This window comes from Uranotaenia lowii, chromosome 2, assembly GCF_029784155.1.
Source record: "Uranotaenia lowii strain MFRU-FL chromosome 2, ASM2978415v1, whole genome shotgun sequence".
NCBI classification, from domain to species: domain Eukaryota; kingdom Metazoa; phylum Arthropoda; class Insecta; order Diptera; family Culicidae; genus Uranotaenia; species Uranotaenia lowii.
This window is the reverse complement of record NC_073692.1, coordinates 12,452,394-12,462,236: the sequence shown is the minus strand read 5'-3', so window position 1 is coordinate 12,462,236 and position 9,843 is coordinate 12,452,394. Positions and strand designations below refer to the sequence as shown.

Sequence of the window (9,843 nt, the reverse complement as noted above, 5' to 3'; positions counted from 1 at the left end):
CAATGGTTGATAAATAGGAATTATAAGGTTTGGCGTCGCCCAAACTGGAATTGAGTCATTTTGGATTGGACAATTATGGGTGTCAGTTCAAATACTACAAAATATAGTGTTAAAGTCGGATTAAGTGCTTCTACCCTTTTTCAAGTAGATTGAAGTGTTCGTCGAGCGAAGCAAATTAACACTCTAAAATGTAACAAACCATCGGCTAAGTATTTTCGCACCCAGTTTGACAGTTCGAACCATACTCACCACCAATCATCATCAATACACCCAAACAAGCGCGTGTTCAAAGTTACTGTGAGCAGCCGATTACTCTCCAACTGCTCTGGTGGTGTCTCTCGCGGCTCACCGACGACGACATCATGTTTGAATTGAATGAATTAAAAACACTCTCAAAAAGTTTACGTTCCCTGTACGGAACGGCACACAGTGAATGAGCGAGCGAAACATGCCAATGCAACCATCTCCGATCGTCAGTCTATCGTGGTTGTTCGGTCGTGGTGGTCGGTTATTTGGTGTCGTCGTCTCGTGGTGGTCGACTTTTGTCCGGTTCGATTGTTGCAAGCCCTTTCGTCCGAGTTTTTTTACATCGTTAGGGGTTTTTTTTTCCTAAAACGGAAACAATTTGCATTTGGACGTTTTTTGATTCCGTTTTCTGTTTGGTGAGATTCAAGGAAAAGAAAATAAGGACTACACGTACCAGAACGCAATCACCCACTTGCAGTGTCGGCGACTGTTGTTTAATTTCCTCGGGAATGTCATCTCGCTGAAGATATCGAAAGATTCAAGAAGTCGACACTGATGTCCGAGAGCGTGTGACACTAGTTCGAAGAAACAGAGTGATTACTGGGTGAATATCTGAATGTTTACAATTCGTTTTGGAGGCTAATGATCAAGTTTCTTATTGGATAGAACCGGGCGACGCAGTAGGCCTTGATTGTAAAGTTAGGGCTGCTCTTTGTTTTCGACATCAAGTGACAAGCTTGATAAGCGAATAATTTTTTAACCAGCCTTCTGAGGACTGGGATTTCTAATACTAGTTGAGTAAGCGAGAAAGAATTGTTTTGCTTCTTATCGCTTAAGCAAGTTTGATTGATACATATAGTTATGGCTCGCTATTTCATTCATAGCTAGCTGATGCGTATATTTTTATCCGAATTCATCGAGACTGTTTTGCAGCGTCAAGAACAACTTTTAATAGCGTTCTAATGCACGTGATTATTTTTTGAATCGACCGGAATCAAATCGTAAGTGGGCTGTTCATCTCGGCTAAAACGCTTGATTGATTTGTCAATGTTGGAAGTGGCTGTCATGTAGGGAAGAATTTTTGGTCATTTTCTAGAAAAATAGGAAAAAAGAAACGGGAAACGAGGCAGTAGGAGACAGACTTGGTGGTGTGGGTGTGAAACATTTCTGAAAACGGTGCCGCGAATCGCTACCGTCTCGTTCTCGTTCACTCGGTTGGTGGTCACTTATTCACCACGCACGCACTTGGTCCCGAAAAACGTTCGAGTCCGAGTTTTGCTCACGCGAGATAACTCGAAGCCGCATGGTTTCTCCTACTGGGTATTCGAGAGAATTTTCCGAGAAAGCGAGAGAGCGTGGCAGGTTTTCCCGATAGTAAACAACACTCTACTTTCTTTTGAAATGTACGTCGTGTCGTGGGACCAAGAATGTCATGAGATATTAATATTTTGTTCTATTGCTTTTTCCTCTACGACAGTTAGTCAGTTCAGAAACGTCAAGGTAAAAGTCAGAGCCAACTGAGAGCGAGAGTTGGGCCATGTGTATAGTTCCCTCAAAAACAACTCCATCGATGATAATCAGTGTTGGTGGTGAAAAGTGACGTTTTTCGGAGCATTGTGGAAAATTATAGATGTACACACAACGTACAGCGAAAAATCGTGGGTGAAAATTTTCTGTTTACCGATCGTGATTCATTGGAAAGTGTTCTCTTCCCTGGCTAATCCTTCATTTTCGAAAGGTTAAACAAAGTGAAATTGAACCACACATCAGTCTCCGCAAGCTAGACCTGGATAAGTGTGATATTGTAGCGTCGTAATCAGAAAGAAGCCCTTGGAGTTCTCCTACAGTGCGGGTAAGTTCTCGATCAATCTACCTTAATTGTTGATAGCGAAGATTTATTGATCGCTTACTTGAGATAATATTGCCAAATTAGATTAATGTGTCTGTGTGTTGGGGATCTATGAATGAATCAACGAATGAAGATTGATGACCGAGGCTCAAATTAAACAGTCGACCTACACCAATTCAAACACGGCCAAAGGTAAAACTTACGAAAATATGACGCAAATGGGCATTCGGCGTGTTGGTTGGTTTGTTTGGGGCAAATTTCATGTTGGACTGTGCTGCGGCATAAAAATATAATTAAATTCACTCCATTGTGCCCGCTTCAATACCGAACATTAACTGCCGAAATGATGATGGTCGTTGTTAGCAGCCCCCAGAATAAAAAGAAACAAAACCAGCCAAAAAAATGTTTTCTTGTCAAATGTTTGCAATACAACCATTAATCTTCATCAGAGCCGAAAAGCTTGGCGCTGATGCGTTTAATTGAGCAAAGTTCGTCCAGTTACTACTAAGCTTTGATAACATTCTTTATTTTAGTGATTGTGCATTAGTAAAGCTTAGTTCTTTTAGAAATGGGACATTTACGAATGCCTGTATCTAAAAAACCATTCGTTTGAACGAAATACTTTCTATGAAGAAAAAGAAGGTAATGTTATGAAATTTTATGAAAAAATTTGAAAAAAAATATTTACCGTTTTTTGTTAAAGAAATTTCTACTTTATTCGTGGTATCTCCCATTGGCCAGCGCACACTTTTTTCAGTCATGGTATTGATCAGTTTCTCCAACTTATACTTCGTAAAATTTATATTTTAGGTAGCTTCACCCTCCTTCTTCAATTTCTGATACTTTTTGGTCCAATTCTTCTCTGGACACTGGAAACTGGAAGCATTTTAGTGGATACAGTTGTTTCGAAATGAACAAATTTGAATATTTTTGACCACATTTTTGAACGTTTTTTTTCGGTACCGGTTTTTCAGCTTAAGAGCTTTGGAACTATCAAAAAATGGTTGTTTGAGGTTGGATTTCAATGAGTCATCACTAGGCAACACTTTCAGCTTATCGGAGAAAATTGTTTTGGACGTTTCAGCGATCTACCCTTAGTTTTTCGTTTATTGAAAATTAAAAATGCTGGTATGAGACTCGACTTCCTTGATGAGCCTGAACCGTTGTTGCCGATCATGTGCTTCTCTCCAATGCTTGATTTGAACTTTGTGGACATTATTGACAGTGTTTGCATACTTATCCACTACAGAAACTCAGTAATTCTTTGAATAATCAACGGTTTTGTCAGCTATCAATTTGATAATGACGTATTTTCAAGGAAACTGTGCAAAATTATTTTTTTCTTTTTCTCTTGCATCGTACATATCTCAAAAACGCGTAAATATTAAATTTTGAAAAAAATAGGTCGAATAGTACTTTTTACAGGCAACAAAATGCTGTCAAAATTTTCAATATCCAATAACTAGTTAACGAGCTATTGGCAAATGAAAGTGTCCCATTTCTAAAAGAACTAAGCTTTAATATAAATGTAGAATTTTGAATCTGAATTTTTCATCCAATTTTCAATTTCTGAACCTTTCTGTCCTTTTCTGGATTTTCTGACCAAATTCGAACCGATTTTTTGGCTGGGATTTATTTGAAATTGGAGTTCCACAAGGCAGTACTTTTAGTCCATTACATTTCAATATCTTCTGTCGTGTCAAATTCGAATCATAACTTGCAATTGGACTGCAGCCATCTGTTGACAAACACCGGGTGACTTAGTTGCGCACGCCTTTATAGTTTTCTCAATCAATTTTAAACGCATTTATTACTCCCCATCTGAAAAAATTATCATCTTTTGAAATTAAAGTTCAACAGCAGGTGTCAATAGAGCGCGTTGGGATTAGTTGGGAAAAAGGCGCCGCCTTCTAATCGACAAAATTACTGCTGGTCGTAAAATGACCACCGCATGTTCAGCGCTGCGCCTACTATGGTTTACGATGATGAATGAAAGCCATGAGTTCAAAGCGAAAGATTCGTGAGATGGGAAATTTTCCGAAGCCGGCTCTTATACCTATAAAGTTGATTTTGTCAACAACAAACCCTTCAATTGATTTAGCTGTTTTGAAAAAGTCCAACGGAATTAACCTTCACCCTGGCTCAATAAATAATAGGGTTTTCAAATTAATTGATTTATAAACATTTGTACTGGATTGTCAATCAGACACTTCTGACAAAAAACCTCTATATCTCTTGTTTTTTAACCGATTTGTACAAAATTTATAGTTTGGGAAACCTCGTAATGTTACTCAAATATTTTTCTCGAACAATATTCAGCTACCTTACTTCAATTTTCCGTTATTCAAAGTTAAAAAACCGAAAAACATGCTTCGGAAAAATGACGATAGATCACTCATTTTAGTGGTTTGTGCCAACGTAAGAACTTTTAACTACACAAATAACACACGACGTATTACAGCACACGACACTTAACGTTCTTACTAACGGAAAAAAAGGAACTAAAATTACCTTTTTGTCGACCGGTTTCGGGCTCGATGTTGCCCATCTACAGGACGATGTCCGACATAGAGTCGGACATCGTCCTGTAGATGGGCAACATCGAGCCCGAAACCGGTCGACAAAAAGGTAATTTTAGTTCCTTTTTTTCCGTTAGTAAGAACGTTAAGTGTCGTGTGCTGTAATACGTCGTGTGTTATTTGTGTAGACGATAGATCAGTTACGAAATTCTCAATAACAAATTCATTTAATGCACAAGAAAGCTGAAATTGCGCACAACGATATTTTTTTTAAATTTTATAAGTTGATGACCACAAAAATGTAAAAAAGTGGTGTAAATACCGTACTTTTCAATCAATGAACCGTCGAAATTGTTCAATCAAATCAGATAAAATCTTCAAAGAGGATTGGACAGTTGACGAAATTTGGCACATTTTCGCATCGTTAGATTTTTGAAATACGAAACACAGAATTTTTGAAGAATTTTCAAATGTTTTTGAACTCTTTTATCAATTTACAATATCTCAGGTATAAGTTAAATTTTGAGGTTTGTAAAATTATAAATTTTGTAAAAATCGGTTGAGAATCAATTTTGAATTTTTTGTCATTTTTAGTCTTTTTTTGTCATTTACATCATGTTTGTTATGTTTGGATTTTTGTCATGTATGTTATTTTTGTCATGTATGTCATTTTTGTTATTTTTGGAATTTTGGTCATTTTTGTTATAATTGTCATTTTTGAAATTTTTGTCATTTATGTTGTTTGGATTTTTTATCGTGTGTGTCATTTTTATTATTTTGCATTTTTTGACCTTTTTGTCAGTTTCATCTTTTCGTCATTGATGTATTTTAGATATTTTGGTGTGTCATATTCCGCATGTTTGATTTTTGACGTAGAATTACGTCTTACGGCAACACTATAGGGGGACATATTGAAATTTGCAAACGAATCTCGCGTCACGAAAAACGCCTCTTTCACAGACATCACATCTAAAGGATTATGACGTCATCACCAACGCCTGCTTTGATGGGTTTTGTTTATCCCTACCTACGAAAGGTATAAAACAAAGGGCCCGTCGGTCGACTCGGTTTCATTCTCTGTTTGCCGTCGAACTGAACAGACCGTTGCTGCGCTTCGATCTGAGTGTGGACCCCACCAGTGGTAATCCGTCTCAGATATCGATTTGCAGTAGTGCAGTGGCAACCGTGGACCAGTGAGCAGCGAAGACGGTTAGCAGCGATGAAGGCCACCAGCGTAGACAGCCAGCGGCGGAGGGGTCCAGTGGCGGAGGACTTCAGTGGCAGTGGCAGGGATCTTACAGGGCATCGCAAGTGGCGTTGCATAATCGAGTTATGTCACATGGTCTGTGTTGCATAATCGGATTATGTCACATGGTCCTATTATGCTGCATGATCGGATTATGTTGCAGAAAAAGATTATGTTGCATGATCCGATTATGTTGCATGATCGATTTATGTCACATGGTCTATAATGTTGCATGGTCGAATTATGCCACATGGTCAATTTATGTTGCATGGGCGATTATGTCACATGGTCCAATTATGTTGCATGATCCGATTACGTTGCATGGTTGGAATTCGTCACATGGTCGGATTATGTAGCATGGTCAGATTATGTCACATGGTCCGATTATGTTGCATGGTCGGATTATGTCACATGATCGATAATGTTGCATGATCGGATAAGGTCACATGGTCCGATTATGTTGCATGGTTGGATTTTGTCACATGGTCGGATTATGTTGCATGGTCGGATTATGTCAAATGGTCGATTATGTTGCATGATTACATTGGTCACTTGGTCGAATTATGTCCGATTATGTCACATGTACTGTTTGCTCAGATAATTTCTGGTGATAGGTTTATGTCACATGGTTAAATTCTGTTAAATGGTTGAAATTTGTCACGTCATATTGCCATTTTGACACTCATATGTTGGTCATTTCAAAAATGCACTATAAGTTCTGTTATTTTATACATTGACAAAAAACAATTGCGTAATTCTACGTTTAGCGGTCGTAGCCTCCTCCACTTTTTTAAGTCTAATATATGTTGTGACTTGTGAGCCTACTTAATTGAACGATTCTACAGAATCAAAGCAATCGAAAGATTCCCTTTAAATCAACCACGGTTATTAATAATTTTTTAAGGTAATTTTGCTCATTTATATTTATTTATGTCATTTTCGTCGTTTTATAGTCGACCAAAAATTAAAAAAATATAATACAAAATTCGGAAATATTACCAAAATGAGAAAGGGGCTCAAACGATTGAAAGGATACAAACAAAAAACTACAATATTCACAAAATCACGAAAATGGCACAAAGTAACAGCAAGATTTTATCATATTGCGTAATTTGATAAATGTCTGTTTCTCATTTTTGACATTCCATTACTTCCATTATTTTCATTTTTGTGATTGATTTCTTTCTATTATTTTTGACAATTTTTTAGTGCTTTTTAATTTGAGCAATCCTATTTTTGCTGAAAAAGGGTTAGAAAAATATCGTGGTTAAGTTTTAAATTAGCACTCTGGCTGAAAGAAGGGCACCAAAATTTACCAAGAAGCGTGTTTTCAGCCCTCAATCATCTGGATTTGGAGAAATCAGCCATTTCCCAGCTTGTCAAATGAACAGCTTATTTCTCATCGTTTACAAGTTTTTTTTTTCGCTGAATAACAACAACATTAGGCATGTTCAATAACCACGCAGTATCTAAATGTGTTTGACGCCAAAATCAAATGCAAGTTTAACGTTATGTGCCACAATAACTTTTTTTTTAGGTAGATATGAGTTTCTATAGATTCATCGCATTTGAAACAGAAAAAAATGTGAAATTTCTACTGAAAACGAATATTTAATTTGAACAAAAAAAATTCTATTTCGAAAAATCAATTCACAAATCTAATCTTCAAAATTCGAGTTTTCATCCGATCGCCATCAAATTTTCAGGGATTAAAAAATAACTATTAAACTTCTTTTTACCATTTTACTCGTATTTTATTTACAGTCCATACGCAAATGCCCGCACTTTGGCCTTAACACCGGCCATACGATTCTGCACAACCTGTGAATCAACCGTTTTTTGCATGTAAACCCATACTTTCTTCAGTTCCTCGGCTGTCTTCATTACCTTAGGTCCTTTAAGAAGGTGCAGCTTCATAATCGCCCAGTACTTCTCGATGGGGCGGAGCTCCGGAGTGTCGGGAGGGTTGAACATTTTCGGCACGAAATTGACCTTATTGTCCGCATAACACTTCAGCACGTCCTTGGAGTAGTGGCATGACACCTGTCCATTCATCGTGTTCTGGGTCACGAAAGGTGCACTCCGCTCTACGCACGTGCAGATGGCTTGTCAAACCAGGAATTTATTCGCAAATTTGGACATCTTCTGAGTGCGGACATGCTCCGGAACGCTGAACTTGGCCGTGAAAACCAGGTTGCCTAGGATCTGTTTGAAGTCAGCCTTCACATATGTTTCGTCGTCCATGATGCAGCATTCAACTTTCGTCAGCACGTTGAGGTACAACTTCCTGGCACGGGTTTTGGCTGACTTGTTCTGCTTCTCTTCGCGATGAGGGGCCTTTTGTACCTTGAACTCTCGAAGCCCAGCCTTAGTTTTGGCCTTCTGGACAAAACTTCGGCTTAGATGCAGTTTCTTAGCCACATCCCGAACGGAGGCGTTCGGGTTTCGGTTGAAGGCCCCAACTACGCGGTTGTAATTTTTGGTGTTGTACGGGGTACTTTTTCCTACACTTCTGTGCTTCCGATCGGTGGTCAATCGTTCCTCGAATCGCTAAATCACTCGGGACACCGTGGAATTCGCGATTCCCAACGTTTTAGCGATGGAACGATGCAAGAGATCCTTGTTCTCGAGCTGATCTTTCTACTAAATTTCCGCGAGTTTTGATCACAGGTCTTTTAACTTACTGAAAGTAAACAATGCACTATGAACTAAATCCACCCAAATTTTTATTGAATTATACCCAACAGTTAAAAAGTTAGAGCTATTTCATAGTGTGGCAATTTCACCGTGAACACCATTTATTTGGACGAAATCACCCCTTACACCGATGTTGTCAAGCGTTTAATGTTGTCTCGCACTAATTTAACTTTCATATACATATCTAAATCGATGTTTAAAAGTAAACTAATGTCAATAATATTGTAATCTTATTCATAAGTAAGTTTTAATATTAAGTCTGTATGACAGTTGTATTCAAAGACTCCAAAACAAAAAAAAATTGAACCTTCTATACCGAAGTTTGACTTGAAGTTCAAGTCTCATATCGACGGTTTTAAGTTTATTTAAGTGTTTTTTGTTGTAAATTAAGCTTATGAAAAAAATCAATTTTCAATTCAAAACAAAGTTTGAATCATCGAAAACCTGCCTGATTCACCCTGTCAGTTCCATATCGAGGAGTTGAACTTGGCCTATAATTTCGAGCAGTTCGAAGGACATTTCGGACAAGTTCACCTTCGGATGGACTCGTATCATATAATATGTTGATGTTTTTTTTGAAACCGGATTTTCGTGGTTGTATTCGTTTATCATAGGAGTTCGTAGTTGTACATCACTCGGATACGGTCTAACGCCGGTGAAGATGCTCGACTAGTTGGGAGTTAGGATTTGCGCTGTTTTCTCTGTCCCCAAACGAGTTGTGAGTTGAGAAATAAGCAACTTTTAGTTGAAGACTATGTTTTCGTTCAGAAAAAAACTAACTAACGCAATCTCAACGTCAACGTAGTAGTCGACCGATTCATGGCTTGCTGCTGCTAAAAAAAACTTGGACTAAGCCAGGTCAAGCAAGCAAGCTGCATTGTTTATGATTGCCAATAACGGAAGGCGAAGGCAGTTTAGCACAGCTCCCTCGTTTAGTTCGTTAGGGGTAGCCTAAGTAGGAGGTGTTTTGTCTCAGGGAAAAAGTATCTCCGAAGCGACCACCCCTTACTCACACTAAGTCGTTCGTTCAAGCGAGTTTAGTGAATGGCAACCGGTCACTGACTGGTGGTCTCTGTTATTAATTTAGTGCACTGGCGCATGGACTAGTTTAGTTTCATTTTTTTTTTCGCTTTCTTGTTGGATAACGTCGTCGTCGTCGACATCGTCATCGGCGTCATTACGGGGGAGATTATGACACAGTGTCGTGGATCGTTCAGTTCGGGGATTGAATAATCACGATTTAGTCTGTGCTCCCGCTCTCTTTCTCTCAAGATTATTGGATCACC

The 9,843-nt window shown here is 38.4% G+C and overlaps 1 protein-coding gene across 6 annotated transcripts in view; it reads left to right on the top strand.

Annotated features, from left to right (window-relative positions):
- The first annotated feature begins 495 nt into the window (after positions 1 to 495).
- The window catches only part of LOC129743830 (beta-1,4-glucuronyltransferase 1-like), a 202,433-nt gene continuing 193,085 nt past the window's right edge, over positions 496 to 9,843 (top strand). The window contains exons 1-3 of one of the 6 annotated variants that reach the window (XM_055736033.1): positions 496 to 662; positions 1,180 to 1,247; positions 1,724 to 2,098. The gene's annotated coding sequence lies outside the window, so the exon portion shown is untranslated. Of the gene's footprint in view, positions 1,650 to 1,723; positions 2,099 to 9,843 lie in introns of all 6 variants that reach the window. The other 5 variants (XM_055736031.1, XM_055736030.1, XM_055736032.1 and 2 more) reach the window with 5 other exon arrangements.